This window comes from Myotis daubentonii, chromosome 8, assembly GCF_963259705.1.
Source record: "Myotis daubentonii chromosome 8, mMyoDau2.1, whole genome shotgun sequence".
NCBI classification, from domain to species: domain Eukaryota; kingdom Metazoa; phylum Chordata; class Mammalia; order Chiroptera; family Vespertilionidae; genus Myotis; species Myotis daubentonii.
This window is the reverse complement of record NC_081847.1, coordinates 14292657-14310873: the sequence shown is the minus strand read 5'-3', so window position 1 is coordinate 14310873 and position 18217 is coordinate 14292657.

Genomic DNA, 18217 nt, shown 5'->3' with positions numbered 1-18217 from the left:
GGTTACACAGCTGTGTTCTGTTGTGAATATTCATCAAGCCATACATCTGTAATCTGTGAACTTTCTGTATACATTATATGTCAATAACATGTTTTAAAAATGCTCTGATTTTTTTTACTTAGTAAGATATTTGCTCATTAGTAATGCATTGGATGCATTTATTAAAGCAAAATATTTGTGAAATTATATTAATTAAATCACATTTAGCAATGAATTTCATGTTTTTTAAGATAAAAGAACTGTCCTAGAAAGTCCAGAGGAGTGATTTTATTTGCCAGAAGACGTCTTCTTGGGGTCCCCACCACCTCCCCCGCCCAAACACAAACCAGCCCTGGCCTTCAGCACAGGGACACATGAGTGCCTCCTTTTGGGCAAAGCCAGACATGCTAGGTAATTATTTTGACTTTATAAATCATGGTGAGTTTAAAGATCTCAATTTCTTTTAAACACCAGCTTCTGCTTTCACTTTTATATCTCAATTTGTCATGTGTTTTTTTTTCTTTATGTGAATTCGATCGACTTGTTCTTTTGTTTGGCCTCAGGAACATAATCCTTTCTTTCCTTGGTCCATTTCATGATGTTGGAAAAGTCATCGAAAAGGCCATTTTATAGTGAATTACTGAGCCCCCCAACAGTGTCTGAGGTGTAACAGCTCCCATGTTCAATACCAAATGAGTGCATGAAGTGGTTAGGCCGCCTCCTGGGCGGGAGGTTCTTGAAGGTCTAATGCATTAAATACATCCAAGCCCTTGGAGCCAGCAGACCAGCACACTCATTGTCAGGGTTTGAAATCAATTATCTAGAACTATTATCATGTTAAACCTGAAAACTTTTAGTTTTTAGCAACAAATGGGCTTCCTCCAGCTCTTTTTCTAAGATATTATGTGAATGAGCACATTAATTAGAAGTTGGATGTTGTTAAACCCGGTCTTTCTGAACCACATAATTTCTCACTTTTTGTCTGGACAGCCCAGCTATATTGAGCCTTTCATGCAAATTGAAAGCCCCCTGTGTATTCTTTAGCCCTGAGGAGAGAACAGTTTTTACTTCCTTTTTCTTGCCTCTTTGCTAGAAGTAAGTAGGATTTAACCAGTTTTCTCCATCTTCGACAAAAATATCAATTAATTATAATTCTGCTCTGGATTTTCACCTTGAGCTTTCCAATTGGCCCTCACACAACAGGTTAACCAGACTTCCCTTTCTTCTCAGTTCCAGATTAAGCTTTATCTTAGTTTAGGTACCCCTCAAAAGCAGACCCTGGGAGAACACGATCAGGGTGCAATTGTTTATTTGGGAGGTGGTCCCAGGAAGCCTAAAATGGAAGAAGAATGAGGGAGAAGGAAGGTTTGAAAACTAAAAAGTGAGTTAATAAGAGCTACAGTAAGAGAAGCTGAACATCCATCTGCTAGGACCCTCTATGAAACCCTCAGAATTTACCTTCTGGGGGACAGGAAACCTGGGGTCATTATCCTTAATTGGTTGATACCCTTGGGGGTATTAAATCCTTGGCACTCCCAGGATGCCCTGAAAGTGCCTAGGCAAGTTGCCATAATGGTGCAGAAAGCCTCAGGCAGGGCACAGACTCATGCAGGTGCATGGGGTGAGGTGCTATCAGTACACATGGAATTAACTATCACAGCTGCAGAACTCAGACCTGAGCCAATGGGATACAGGTCGGCATCAATGTCTGCCACAGCTTCTCACCTGAGCACTGTCGATGCTAACATCCATGAACACATTCACATGGGACTTATGTACAGAGTTTGGAATAGAAAATGCCATTGAGGATGCTGAAAATATGACAAAGAAAATGTGTCCATGCTCACACATTCATCTGAATTAACCAAATTATTCAGAAACAAATGAAGAAAGCTGGAATACCATTTCCTAAGCCTTTACTCATTGCATATTGATTTGTTCAGAAAGCATTTGGATCACCAGATAGCACCCAAGCCAACTTTTCCTTTCAGTTACCAACATTAAACATCACACCCAGGAAGAAGAAGATCTTTCAAGTCTATACCAGGAAAAAAAAGAACCTGGTAAATAAAAAAATTTAAAAATAATTTAAAAAGAACTTTGCCCACATTTATGTGTTACAGATAACAGAAAGAATTCTGCCCTAAAATTCACTCTTCAGAGATGAAAAAAAAAAGAGTTTAATAATTAATTTGTGTACATTTGCTGTGCAGCATGAGGTTTTTCTATCAGTCTTAGAACTAGATTATTTGTGATTTTTGGCAGGTTTGCTTGGCTGTGTTTATTATTGAAACATAACTATCTATTTTTGGGGGGGAATAAATGCAAAAGGAGCCTAAGGTCATTCTGTTGAAATCTACTTCTACAGACATGACTGACCAAAAGTGAACTTTAAGTCGGAATTGATCAGCAAAATCAAAATTATATTTGGTGATAAAGGAATAAACAGAGGCCAGAGACACGAAGGTCCCTGGCCAAGACCACAGCTATTAGGACACCTGTGGAGAAACCAATGGGAGGACTGGGTATGAGTTCAGTTCCAGAATTTCCCCTAGGTGAGCATCTCTATCCAGAGGGGAGGTATCCAGAGAGGCTGGACAGACCTGAGCTACACTGAAAGCAGTTCACTGTTCACTGCCCCTGTCAAGAAATTGCTCTTGGTGTGTCCAGACTCCAGGCTATGACTTGAACTGGTATGCAACTGCCTTGCCCCAAATGGCTTGGATCTGCATTGGCCTGTGAGTGCACATCTCACACAATAGCCATTAGATTCACTTTTATTTAACAATGTTATTGTGTCATCTTCTGGTCTTCTTGGCCAAACCCTACCTGCCATTTTAGCCGGGATGACACATCATACCTTGCCATTGCCTGGCCAGGATAAGAACAGGATAAGAAGATGTCAGCAAAAGCACCAAAGTGATGCTCCCCCCCCCCCGCCCCCGTAACCCACCCCCACCAAGCAATATTAGCATGGGGATGAAGTGGGAAGGCAAATTCTCCGAGGCTTGGTGATTTCAACCTGCAGGCCTATAGGAATCACCTGGAGAACTTTTTCCTGACACCTGTGTCTCATCACCAGAGATTCCGGTTTCATAGATCTGGAGCAGTGGTTCTCAACCTTGGCTGCACATTAGAATCACCTGGGAATCTTTTTAAAATCCTGATTTCTGGGCCTCATCCTCCAGAAATTCTGTTTCTTTGTCATTAATGTTGTGGCCCCGCCCCATAACAAAGAAACAGAATTTCCGGAGGATGAGGCCCAGAAATCAGGATTTTAAAAAGATTCCCAGGTGATTCTAATGTGCAGCCAAGGTTGAGAATCACTGATCTAGAGAATGCTCTGGCTTTGGGATTTTAATATTGTATCAAGATTAAGAACCACTCTCCAAGACAAGTGTGAGAGTCAAGAATTTGGGGTCCTCTTCCCCCCACCCCCCATTTCCCACTTAGTAATGCACCATGTTGAAATTCTAGAATGATGAGCAATTACCTCTTGTTACTTTCCAGAGCATTCTTACTAATAGACCCACTGGGACTTGGGCTGAGCTCTGGAATTGTCTCTTTCACCTCCTTCCTTGAGGGATTATTTGGTGTCCTGGGAGGCAGTGAGAAGACCGAATTCAAGTCCAGCTCTGCCACTGGTCAGCACACAGTCTTAGACATTTCCTAAACTCTGTGCTTTCTCTCAACTCATCTTTAACATACAAGGATTGGACAAGATCTTCACAGAAGTCCCTTCTGTTTCTACTATTGGCCACTGTGTAGGCATGAGCTACCTATGGAATGCTGGGGATGGAGAGACCTGTCTGTGGCTGGAATGGGAGCTTCTGAGTGAATCCTTAACACAAACTGAGCACTCCACCAGTGTTGCTGGTGGTGATAAATTCTCAAATTGCCCAGTTTTCACCATAATTAACAATTTCCTTGAGAGCTTTGGAGGGCTCTGCACAGCCCAACTGAGGCTAGATGTCCAGTTCACTCCTGTGGTCATTGCTAGTCAAGATCTACCCGCATCCCAGCTCAGAGGAGACCCCATTCCTTTTGACTGCTTAGTTTTGATCCAGGGCATGAGAGAGGCTCTCTTCTGAGGCTCCTTTATTGTCTGCTTTCAGCCAGCGCAAATCTTTGGAATTTTCCCAACCCATTCTGTATCCATAGCCCTCTATCAGCCCCTGAAATGCCTATCTGAAAATATAGGTCTTTGGCAACATCCAAATCTGAAACAGCCCATGTGGGAGATGGCTAAGAGTCTGGGCTCTTGACTTGGCTCTTGACTTGGCCCTAAATTTGAATATTGAGTCTGCACACATCAGCTGTACAACCCCCGGGAAGTGACCTATTCTCTCCAAGCTGTAGTATTCTCTCATTGGGAAGTAGAGAGAACAGTAGGATTTACCTCAGCCATCCCCCTAGGCATCCTGGATTGCCAGAGGGTGCAGGTGCATGATTGGAGGACACGGAGGTTGGCCAGCCGGGGAGGGACCATGCGAGGGCTCCAGAGCATGCCGGCCATCTCACGCAGTCCGGATCAGCTGGACCTCAGCAGCAAGCTAACCTACCAGTTGGAGCGCCTGGCCCCTGGTGGTCAATGCACTTCATAGCGAGCAGTTGAGCGGCCTTAGCATATCATTAAAATATTACGTTTTGATTGGTTGACCGGATGACTGGACGTTTAGCATATTTAGGCTTTTATTATATAGGATATACTGTATATGAGGCCCCTACAACCATAAGAAATGCAAAAAAATCACTGTTAATAACTCATTCTCGAATTGCCCCGCTTAAAAATCAAATTGCCCCTCTGTGGGGCATGTGCCCCACATTGGGAGCCACTGATCTAGAGGGATCCCTGGATTTTTTCACTGTATCTGTGGATAGTGCTTATCTTCTCAGCTGAGAAGCAGGGCCTGGAAAGCCTCTCCCCTTGGAAAATGCAGCAACAGTTTATTAAACAAACAAACAAACAAACAAAACAGGCAAGGCCGAGTGTTGGAGGTGAGGTAGAGCTGTGCATGAAGCTCTGAGGAAATTCAGGAAAGGGTGGCTACACCCAGCCAGGAGAGTGGGGAAGAAGTTACAGGTGAGGGGATGAGAGTCAGAGCTTGGTGGTTGGGGAGATTCTGGAGATGAAGATGTCAGGAAGGGGAAACAGCCATTCTCACCCATTCACCTGTCAGCTGTGTTCTATCCCATGGTCTACCCAGGGTTCATGGCTTTACACTTTCTGGGGGGGGGGGGGGGAGGAGACACACTGTACTTTGCTTTTATATAAATGAGGTATGAAAAAGTGCTTCATAAACTTTAAAGCATAATATAAATGCAAAGTAGAGCCACTTTTATTTATCTACATGTAACCCAAGCTATTTGTATTCATCAGTAGTTTGCTCAGATTGAAACACATTTGGAAAAATTTGCACTTGCTCTTGCTAATATAGTTAATTTGTTGTGTCTTTAGCTGCACTCCAGCCCCTTCCTAAGCAAGGCTGACTCAGGAAATTATCTCAGCATCTTAGAGCGAGTAATTCTTTCATCGCTGTTGTTCTCATTGTCACACTAACAGTCCTTAAGGACTTGCTTTGTGCCACTGACTGTTAGCAGATGCTGTCTGTGACTTTTCACTGGGCTTGGGAATGTGAACTAATCTGTGGAATTGCCTCTGGTTCTTGCAAATATACATTTTTATTGGAGATGAAGCAATTTCCCCCAGTTTCTACAATTGGCAAGTATCAGAGCCAGGGCTTGAATTTAGCTCGGCACATGACATATTGCCTCTCGGTTTTCACCATTAGGTCCTTGGGAGGAAGCAGGTTAGGTATCGAAATGGGCCATATTTTAAAATACCCATCACTCATAACCTCTTCTTATATTTACAGAAATATAAAAATGATACTGCCACACATTAAATATTACAACAGTTGAATCCTCACCAAAAATATTCAAGAATGCTGGGTTCAGAGAGAAGGGAGGAGCCATTTACCACCCCTTGGAAATCAGATTTACCAAGAAGGTGAATTCAGTAAACAAGAGTGCAAGCATGAACTTGGAAAGCCTGTGTACGAGCCTTTCCACCCATAACATGTTCATGTCTTAGATGTATGCTGAGGGTTATCAGAATCTAGAGTTCTAAGGGCTTCAGTTATTTATTCTCTGTATCGGGTATTAGAGCCAAAGCACATTCATCTTCGGACCCAGGCATGTCAAGTGTTTCTGGAGTTGGGCTCTGCTCTGAGTTGTGGCCCAGAGACCACAATGGGACCGTGTTCTTGCAATTCCCATTCATCATAAATACCCTGTCTGCCTGGGGGCCCTCCCACAGCCAGGTTCCCGGAACAGGGCCTGGGAAAACACGTTTCTGCCAGGCTGTGCTGGTATTGCTTTTACATCCTGAACGAAAGCATCACTGCTCTAGTGCAGAGTGTTGACATTTAATACAGGATTGAAAAGGCACCTGTCACAGATACAGGAATATTGAATTTTAAATTGGAAATATATGCTGCCTCCTCCCCTTCAGCACGCAGCATGGAGCATTGACTGAAAGTTGTCCAATAGACCAAAATACCATGGCAGAGAGGCCAGGTCATGGTTTCCACTCACTCTTCCCTGAATAAGTTACTATACAAAACTCCGGAACCTTCTTAGCCTTCTTTTGGCCCTTGATCACATGAGTATCTTAAGGCCCGTTTGGGGGAAATAGAACCAGGTAAAAGACCTTCTTTCAAGTCCCTGATGCCCCATGCTGTAGACTTCTCAAGTAAACACAATGTGTCTGCATCCATCAGGGAAACAGAACTCTGAGGTCTCCATTTAAGCACATTTTAATGGAACCACTATTTGCTTTTCTTTAGGCTCCTAAACTAGGCACGCATTCCAGGATTTAGATGGAGTTTTCTTGCTTTTTTCCTAAATTTCCAGACCCAGTCTGCAAGCTTTGCTCCTAATTCTACTGACTTCACTCACCACCAATTGTCCCCAAATACTCCAAAAGTGATTTTAGCTACTGGCTGGGGTCCCCACTTGGTCAGAGGGATTCAGCAACCGGAATTGGGTCTGAAGGACCCCAAGGCCAATACCTTGTGCCCTTGGGAATCCTCCATGGCTTCCTCCCTCCCCCACTTGAGGAAGCCCTGGCTTGATGCACTGAGCCCTTAATCCAAACAGGTGTTTTGATAGTTTAATGTCGTCATCCAGGCACAGAGCCCAGATCTGGCCTTGAGGTTGGTTTCTGCTGGTGACAATTCCACAGGAGAACTGCTGCAAGTGGCAGTGGTGCCCATGGTGAGGACTCCACCCTAAAAGGAAATGAAGGCTGAGTACTACGTACTCACTTCACAGTTAATCCTCAGAATCAGAGAGGGACATTTCCTTTCTTTTTTTTTTTTAATTTAATGTAGTTTTATTCAAACTTCTCTATGGGCCATGACTCTGTAGGCTACTAAGGTGAGAGGATGAAGACAAATTTGACCATGTCTCCAAGGAGTGTCCAATTCAGTGGGAGAACTGGACACTAACCAGGAAGCAAACAGTAAAAACTCTGACAAGTGCAGAAAAGTGTGCAAGCACAGAGCACAGCACCCTGACCTGGCTTGGGAAAGGTTGGGGGAGGATAAAGAGACCTAGAGGTTAGATCTGAGACAAGTGAGATTGTGTGATCTGTCTTTCTCTAACTGGCTTATTTAGCTTAGCATAATAATCTCCAGGTCTATCCGTACTGTTGCAAAGGGTAAAAGCTTCTTCTATTTTTTTTTTTTTTTTTACAGATACATAGCATTCCATTATGTAAATGTACCAGAGCATTCTTTTTTTTTTTTTTTTGAAATATATTTTATTGATTTTTTACAGAGAGGAAGGGAGCGGCATAGAGTTAGAAACATCGGTGAGAGAGAAACATCCATCAGCTGCCTCCTGCACGTCCCCTACTGGGATGTACCCGCAACCAAGGTACATGCCCTTGACCAGAATCGAACCTGGGACCCTTCAGTCCACAGGCCGACACTCTATCTACTGAGCCAAACCGGTTAGGGCACCAGAGCATTCTTATCCACTCATCTACTGATGGGCACTTGGGCTATCTCTTTTAATTCTCAGAACAACTTCCAAGATAGTGATACTAGGTGGCAAAGGCTAGGTTTTATTGTAGTAAAAATTAACTCTAATATGTCAATAGTTTTCATCATGTCATACTCTGATGCAGGTTGAGTAGTTGACCTCTGTCTTACAGCTACATGGTCCAGAGCGTTTGTCTCCCAGGAAAATGCAGAATACTACATTCTAACATATATGCCTCACATTGCTTCCGCTCCCATCCCATTAGCCAGAAGTCAATCAAATCGCCCCAAGCCAACTGAGGGAAGCAGGAAAGCAGAGCCTTCCTCTCAGCCCAGAAATGGAAGGCTGTGGAGGCTCTGGGTGAAAGGGGGCTTTGTAAGACATCTACCCGAGAGTAACCTCGCGGGGTTATTTGGTCATAAATTTCTGACTGGGCAGATCATGGTGTGTTGTCATGTCCCAGACCTTTAACTTCTTCTATAAAAGGTTATCTTTGCCTTAAGCAAGCCTTGTCTTTGTGCATCTAGGTTAACACACCTTTGAAATGCCTTTTTCAGACCCTTCAGAAGACTAACTACCCTCAATAGAGCACATAATCTTGTTAATTATCTTGTAATCCAATCCCCTTTGTGCTTCTTCCTACCTTTAAGTAATCTCCCTTATGTTCCCTTTTTAATTCCAAATGAATAAAAGAAACGGCACTGTCACTCTGAGAAGCAATTTTCTCACTCTGTTGAGATCTTGCTTCCAGGCCTATCCTCTGTTTGGCTCACATGAACTCTAATAAACTCTTAGAAAATTTTTTCCTACAGGTTTGGACATTCTTATGTCAACAAAGCTATATAACATTGACTAGGTCTCAATCATTATGCATCAGCAGAATTTTATTCAATATCTACTATATTCCAGGCAATGTGATGGATCTTAAGTGTGCTATTCCCTTTAAACATTTAGAAACATGAGGCTCAAAACTGCTAATGACTTCCTCAGAGCTGCACTATGAATAAATTGGAGACTGATTTGCATCTCTAATTAATTTTGTTTTGTTTTGTTTTTCAATTAACCATCCTCTTCCAGTCTGATATCCAGGCATGGGTAAAAAGATTTTCTCAAAAAGTTATTCTGTTTTAACAATTTTTAATCTTTTTTTAAAAAATATATTTTATTGATTTTTTACAGAGAGGAAGGGAGAGAGACAGAGAGTTAGAAACATCGATGAGAGAGAAACATCGATCAGCCGCCTCCTGCACATCTCCTACTGGGGATGTGCCTGCAACCCAGGTACATGCCCTTGACCGGAATCGAACCTAGGACCCTTCAGTCCGCAGGCCGACGCTCTATCCACTGAGCCAAACCGGTTTCGGCAACAATTTTTAATCTTAAGATGAAAAATACTTATGATAAATAGTTGTGCTTGTTGTAAGCCACCTCTATGTGTGACAGCAAAGAGACTGACTGCTAAATGTTATGTGGGCAAAGGGACTTCTAAATGTGGTGCTGGCCTTGTCGGGGGGAGGGGAGAAGAGAAACTTTCCTCCACCCTCAAATTGCTTTCAGCTGGTCAGATAATCAAATAGACATGAGCCAAATCAACAAGAGAAAATGGTCAAATTTAATTATAGGTGTATGTATGGGAACCCCTCGTAGAAGAGAGAGACACCGTATACACAAGAGATTCAAAGACAGAAAGGAAAAATGGGTATACATTACATATGACATTCTGAACTAGAGGTGAAGTTAGTCACCTTGGGCCTTCAGAAGGTCATTGTAGTAATTAGTAGTTTGCCTTGCCCTATAGATAGGTCAAAAGAGGTTCTCTCTGGTAATCTTTTCTTATGGGCAAGGTCACTAATTTAGATTCTTCTGAGTAGTTAAGAAAGGGGAAGAAGTTTCTCTTGAGCAAAAGGGCTCTATTGAGTGTGAGACATTACTCCTTCCATTTCATTGGTGGCATTTGCAGATGTAATTTTCTGCTGTCTATGTTGCTTTCTCTTTTGTTGTTATTGTTCCAAGATATGACAATAAAGTATAAACAAATATATTTCATGCATCAGTCTTTGCCTGGGACTACTTTTTGCTTGCAAGACTTCTTTGTCCTGTGTTTTACAAAAAAAAAAAATTTAAAAAGTGCTTCAAAATACTCCTGCCCTTCATTCCTTCTTTGGAGAATATTTCACTGTATTTCTCTACAGTGTATAATAGTTTAATTGAACTTGTAGGAACAGATAGAAGTGTCATTGAAACAAGTCATTTCAAATTTCAAGGTCATATATTTTCCCTGGTTTGGTGAATATGATCATATTTATGCTATGTTCTGACTTGTTATTTTCTTTTATGTCCCCGAGTTCAGTTGCTATGCAAAATAACCAGGTCTTTTGAACTTGTCTATAAATTCTCTATAAAGAAGAATGAAAGATGAATTTTTTATCCATGAAAATTATTCAAACATTTTATATTCTTAAACCAAAACTATTTATGTCCTTTGCACTGGAACCTATTGCTGCACTGTGGGGTGTGGAAACGATTCCCATACCCAATTCCAACGTGTGTGTGTGTGTGTGTGTGTGTGTGTGTGTGTGTGTGCAGGCTTCCCCACACCAACAAACAATTCTCCGATCCCAGCAGAGTGTCTTAGAATTTAACTCAACTATGGCACTGTCTACCTGGAGATAAAATCAGATTCCACAGGTAAAGGGCTGAGTTCCACAAGAGCAACCTGCCCTTCAGAGGCAAGTTGCAACATGTGCTTCTGACTGATGGACTATAAATTGAAGACCCCTATGACCCCCTCCTCAGGCTCAATTAATTTGCTAAAACTGCTCAAAGAATTCAAGATAACTCCCTTACTCACTAGATGGCCTGTTTATTATGAAGGAAATTAATGGATACAAAGCAACAGCCAGATGAAGAGTTCCATGGAGTGAGGTCCCGAAAGAAGGCATTTATGTCCTCACGAAGCTTGGGGCCAAGCAAGGTGGCATGTGGAAGCTTTCTGGTTCTCCCAAACAGGGCCAGCCAACACAGGCCCTCCTGGGTTTTTACGGAGGCTTCACTCTCTAGTCATGACTGGCTAAGTCATTGGCCATTGGTGATTAATTCACCACCAAGCCCCTTTCCCATCCCTGGAAATCAGGGGGTGGAATTGAAATTTCCAATCCTCCCACATGATGGTTGGCTTCTACCGGCAAACAGCGCCTATCCTTGCGTGGAGTCCAAAAGTCACATCACTGACATAGCAAAAGACCACACTGCTGCTCTCATTACTTAGAAAATCCCAGGATATTTGGGAGCTGTGAGCCAGAAATCATAGATAAAGACCAAATGTATATCTATATATCTATATCTATATCTATATCTATATCTATATCTATATCTATATCTACATCTACATCTACATCTACATCTATATCTATATCTATATCTACATCTACATCTATATCTACATCTACATCTATATCTACATCTATATCTATATCTGTATTTCTTATAAATCAGAATATCACAGGGTACACTTTGCAATAAGTACAGAGATCACAACCAGACACCACTGCAAGTGAAGAGGTACTTTCAGCAATTATGCCAATAGTAGATATAAACTCAGACTGGTTTGGCAAACCAGGACATAAATCACCCTGAATATAAAGCATGTGGAATATAAAGCCAGGCGAATTGATTGCTTAAATTCCTATATTGCCTTATCTGAAGTATTTCTATTGAATATAAAGCAAGGGGATTGGTTGCTTAAATTCCTATATTGCCTTATCTGAAGTGTTTTGTTGAAGGGGTAATCTTGAGGCATAAACTAAAAAATTACATTTATTTAATTTTGAAACGTCAAACACTTACCTCTATATGCCACCATATTTGATCTCACTCATATTTGGCCATGCACACTCATGCACACATGCATACACAAATGCCCACACACACACACATATGCACACAGAAAGCCAATCCATAGGACAGTCTATAGTTTTATTGTAGCAGAACCAGGCCTGAAACAGGTCTCTACCCCTAAGTTCTGGTGCCATCCCACCACACTAGACTTCTAGATGTAGGGCTTTCTAGATCCCAGAAAAATTTATACAGAGGGATTCCTTCAAGAACATGTTCTATAGCATAAATATTTATTAAAAATATAGGTTTCAATGTGTCCATCTGATTTTAAATACAGATTCACTATTTTTACTAACCGAATGTCAACAAATATGATAATTATGATGCTTTATTTGAAGAACTTAAGGCAAGTATATTGACTTGATTAATTTATTATAGTTTGTTAGGCATTGAGCTCCATGGAATTTTGCTAAATAAATAAATATTTCCTGGTATTAAAAAAAAAAAAAAAAAAGCAAACAGAAGGCAAGGAGACATGATTATCCCATTTCCAAGAGCAGATAACAACACTAGAAAGAAAATATTATAGGTCAATATCCCTGATGAATATAGATGCTAAAATCCTCAACAAGCCGTAGCCGGTTTGGCTCACTGGATAAAGTGTCAGCCTAGGGACTGAGGAGTCCCAGGTTCAATTCTGGTCGGGGGCATGTACCTTGGTTGCGGGCACATCCCCAATGAGGGGTGTGCAGGAGGCAGCTGATCAATGCTTCTCTCTCATCGATGTTTCTGAGTCTCTATCCCTCTCCCTTCCTCACTGTGGAAAATCAATAAAATATATTTTTTTAAAAATCCTCAACAAAATATTAGCAAACTGGATCCAGAAATACATTAAAAATGATCATATACCATGAACAAGTGACATTTATTTTAGGGATGCAAGTTTGATACAATATTTGCACAACAATAAACATGATGCTTCATATAAAAATGAATGATAAAAATTACATGATCATATCAATAGATGTAGAAAAAGCATTTGATAAAATCCATCTTTGATTTCTGATAAAAGCTCTCACCAAAGTGAGAAGAGAAGGATCATACCTCAATATAATAAAGGCCAGATGTGACAAACCCAGAGCCCACATCATACTTTTGGGGCAAAAACCAGAGGTGTTTCCTTTAAGATCAAGAACAAGATAGGGCCGAAACCGGTTTGGCTCCGTGGATAGAGCCTCGGCCTGCAGACTGAAAGGTCCCCGGTTCGATTCCGGTCAAGGGCATGTACCTGGGTTGCGGGCACATCCCCAGTGGGGGATGTGCAGGAGGCAGCTGATCGATGTTTCTCTCTCATCGATGTTTCTGACTCTCTATCTCTCTCCCTTCCTCTCTGTAAAAAATCAATAAAAATATATTTTAAAAAAAAAAAGAACAAGATAGGGATGTCCATTTTTACCACTGTTGTTTAACATAATACTGGAAGTCTAGCCACAGCAATCAGATTCACAATAATATATAATAAAAGGTATGAATTATGTAAGATAGATAGAATTATTCTCTTGTAATATTGGAATATTTCATATAAAGTGATACCATGTTAATTATATGTAGAATGTGCAAAAAATGTATAATGAAATTCCTAGAACAACCACTATAAATTAAATTTTAGTAGATCAATATAATAAAATACTAATAATTTGATTACCTCAAAAGAAGCTGCCTAGGAAAAAGGAGATAAATATAAAATGTAGAAACCAATCCTGGCCAGTGTGGTTCAGTGGTTGAGCATTGACCTATAAACCAGGAGGTCATGGTTCAATTCCAGGTCAGGGCACCTGCCAGAGTTGAGGCCTTGATACTCAGTAGGAGGTGTGCAGGAAGCAGCCAATCAATGATTCTCTCTCATCATTGATGCTTCTACCCCTCTCTCCCTTCCTCTCTCTGAAATTAATTAAAAAATATTTTTTTAAGATGTAGAAACCAAAAGTAAAATAAACCAATTAGTAATATTGGTTATGGTAGATAAGTCTAATATGTAAGTATAGTATACTTATCCTATATAATAAAAGACTAATATGAAAATTGACCAAACAGTAGAACAACTGGTTGCTATGACGTGCATTGACCACCAGAGGACAATGCTCAATGCAGGAGCTGCCCCCTGGTGGTCAGTACTCTCCCACAGGGGGAGTGCCACTCAGCCAGAAGCCAGGCTCATGGCTGGTGAGCGCAGTGGCAGTGGTGGGAGCCTCTCCTAAGCCTGTGGGGGCGGGCCTAAGCTGTCAGTTGGACATCCCCCAAGCGCTCCCAGACTGCAAGAGGGAACAGGCCGGGCTGAGGGACGCCCCCCCCCAAGTGCACTAATTTTGTGCACCAGGCCTCTAGTATATTAATAGTTATAAATATATTATATATTTATATAAATATAATAGCACATATCATAGTTATATATACAGATTTTCTTACATAAATATAATATATCATGCATAAGAGAATTTGTGAAGCATAATACCTAGTCACTCAGAGAGAGGAATCAAGCTTAATCAAATGGACACACTGAAACTATGTTAAATGTAGGAGGAAATCAACCTAAAAACTCTTGTCATCAGAGATCAGAGAACAATAAAGAACAATGCCATGAGAACAATAAAGATGTTGCATCCATAATACAAGGACAGGCTGGCATTAAAAAAAAAAAAAAAAAAAAAGAGCAATCAGAGAACACGAGAAAGAATAGGAAAATTTGAAACATTATTGCTAATAATTTACATATACATGCATATTCATGTATGTATGTATGAAAGAGCGGAACAAACAATAATGAACACAGAGTCTCACAAACACCACCAGGAAGCGCTCTCCTAAAATTGTCTGTTTTCCGCAGTCCATAGAGGACACAGACCTCTCTCTCCCCTTACATCCAGCAGCCTCCTAAGAAGCATGTCTTACTCCTTCCTCTCACGACCACGTGGCTCTTTTCCTTTTTGCAGATTTGCTGAAACCAAAGGCAACATATTCAGCCAGCAGGCTCCAAAGCCACTGAGTAGAAACCTAGTTTACACTGTATTGAGGTAAAAGGAGGCCATTAAGTGTGAAAACACCAAAGAACTGACAATACATGGATATTGTAAATGTGTAAAGTAATGCTGTTTTCTAATTATATCCAGCACCTGTGAGGAGAGTACAAAGATGTACAGAAGACAATGAAAGAAGAGAATCCCAGCCACCCCCCGCTTTTTTTTCATTCTTTTCTCTGAAATAAATTGAGAGTGGGGTGAATACAAATTCTTTTAAAGAAATTATTTAACTGTGATTTTTTTTCCTGACTGTGAAAAAGCCTTAAGGCAAAACTCTTTAATGGAAAGAAAATGATTAACAACCTTAATTTGTGTGTTTCTGAATTTCTAACTCCAAATATTTATCTACTTTAAAACGCCAATAAAATAAACTGACCCACTGCTGGAACTAATTAGGGAATTGGACAAGGAAGCTTAATAACAACTCACTGGCAATAATCAGGAAAGAAAGAAAGAAAAAAAAAAAGGAAAGAGATTGCATTCAAAGGAATAAAAACAGGATAAAATGCCCAGGAATAAACAAATTAAAAAATGCACACGTTGTAGGCTAACAAATCCATACCAACACACATCCACATATATTTTTACTGAATGACAGGAAATAAATAGCTGTAGAATGTGTAGTGTTCTTATAAAGGAAGTCCCAGTAGTGCACAAATGCAAATACTCTTGAATTACTCAGTAAATTTAAACAACCCCTATCATAATCTTGTGATAAATTTTAATGAAACTTGGCAAAGTATCTGTTAGGGTGAACTACCCTTAACCTCTCCTGCTTGGACATATTTTCTGAAATATATATTGCTACTATAAGCCCAGTGCACAAAAATTTGTGCACTGGTGGCAGGGGGCAGTGTCTTTCAGCCCAACCTGTGCCCTCTCACAGTCTGGGATCCCTCAGGAAATAACCACCTGCTGACTTAGGCCCACTCCCCTGGTGGCAGATGGCACGCCCGATCCTGCGGTGCCTGCCCCGTCTCCCCAGGTCGCACACAGCAGGCCCGATCCCGCGCTGGGGTGGGCGGCGGCTCGGGATCACGCTGCTGCCACTCAGGGTGGCGCAGCGGGATCTGCCTGCAGTATGCAAATTTAACGGCCATCTTTGTTGGGTTAATTTGCATACTCTTCTGATTGGCTGATAAGCGTAGCGAAGGTATAGTCAATTAGCATCTTTGCCTTTTATTAGTGTAGATAAGCCTTTTCCCATAGCTTGGGACCTACAGCCTACACCTGCAGAAGCAAGATAAGAACTCCCCTCCACCTTACCAACCTGTGCACTCTCTTCCCTTGACTGACTTGTGCACCCACTTCCTGACCCTCCTTTGCATACTCTTTCCTATATAAGAGAACCTAACCACCCCCTCAGGGCTGACACCGACACACGGGTCTCAGCCCACTGTGAGAAAATGCAATAACATTTCTTAAACACTCACAGTGTCTCTTGGCCTGGCTCCTTCCAGTGCGGACCTAACAGTATCTATGAAGTTAATGTGGAAAAGAACAAATAAAATAATAGTAAAAATTGTTAATATTGTTAATGTTAAAATACTGTGACACTTGCCCTACCATATGTGAAAGCTGATGATAAACTTAGTACATCTGCATGGTATTGACAAAGTTTAAAGAGTGGGAGAAAATAGTTCAGGAACAGATCTGTCTGTGATGTTGTACACAAGACATTTAGAAACAGGGGGAAAGGACAGATTGTTCAATACATTGTAGTTTGGGAATTTCACTCCATTTTGTGGGAAGCAGAGTAATAGCCCCCAAAGATGTCCACACCTATGCCCTTGGGTCTGTGACCTGACGTGTAGAAAGGACCTCACAGACATAGTTGAGTTTACGGACCCTGAAACAGAGAGATTGTCTGGGACTATCCTGGTGGGTGGTCACATGAGTCTTTAAGAGCTGAGCTTTCCTGGCTGTAGTCAGTGATGGAAAGATTGAAGGAAGGTGAGGGCGAAGAGATTTGCTGGCTTCCAAAGGAAGAGGACCTCGAGACAAGGAAGGAGGACGCCTCCATGTGCTGATAAAGGCAGGAAAACCTATGCTTCCCTTGAGTTACAGAAAGGAGAGTCAACCACCAACATCCTGATTTCAGTCCAGTGAGACAGACCATGCTGGGCTTCTGGTCTCCAGAATTACAATAACTTTAAGTAATATTACATATAGTATAATTAACTTATTAATATAATGTAATATACTAAAAACCTATGCTTCCCTTGAGCTACAGAAAGGAGAGTCAACCGCCAACATCCTGATTTCAGTCCAGTGAGACAGACCATGCTGGACTCCTGGTCTCCAGAATTACAATAACTTTAAGTAATATTACATATAGTATAATTAACTTATTAATATAATGTAAAATACTATGCCATAATAACTTTGTGTGGCCTTAAACTTGGTGTTACAGCAGCAATGAAAAACTTTGAAAAAGTAAGATGTCTGCCTTATTCTACATACAAAACTAAATTCTTTAATTAATGAGCCAAATACGACAAAACATTTTGTGAGATAGTTACAAACACAAAGTCAAGCACACACAAACATGCACTTGTGAGATGGTGGGAATAAAAGAAGCTTTATGTGCTTATACATTTGATGTGGAGGAAAGCTCTCTATGCAACACATAAAATACAGAAGGAAAAAAAACCAAAAAGATGGACAAATATGACTTCAAAAAACTTAAAATGTTCTGAAGGACAAACAAAGAAATTAAAGACAAAACTAGCCTGAGGGAGAGTATTTCTGACATATGTAATTGGAAAAGAAGTAGCATATTTATCATTGAAAACAGGTATACAACATTCAGGAAAAATAACAATAACTGGTTTTTAAAAATTACACAATAGATGATCAGGTAATTCCTAGAATAAGCAATTTAAATGGACAGTAAGCATATGGAAAAAAATGTCAATCCACTTCCAGTCTTTTTCTTATCTTCTTGGCCATTTTTTTTCCCTCAGTCCTCACCTGAGGATATGTTTTTATTGATTTTTAGAGAGAGAAAAAGTGAGAGAGAGAGAAAGAGAGAGAGAGAGAGGAGAAACATCAATAGATTGCTTCCTGCTGTGTGCCATGACTGGGAATCAAATCTGTGACCTTTTGGTATTCGGGATGGTGTTCCAACCAACAGAGCCACCTGGCCAGGGGCGGGCCACTTGGTTTTTAAGTGCATCACATGCATATATCCTGCGTATGTACTTTGTACCCTTACTTTTTTCACTCAACATTTGAATCAAAGCATGTTTCCACGATGTGTAAGAAGAGTTCGA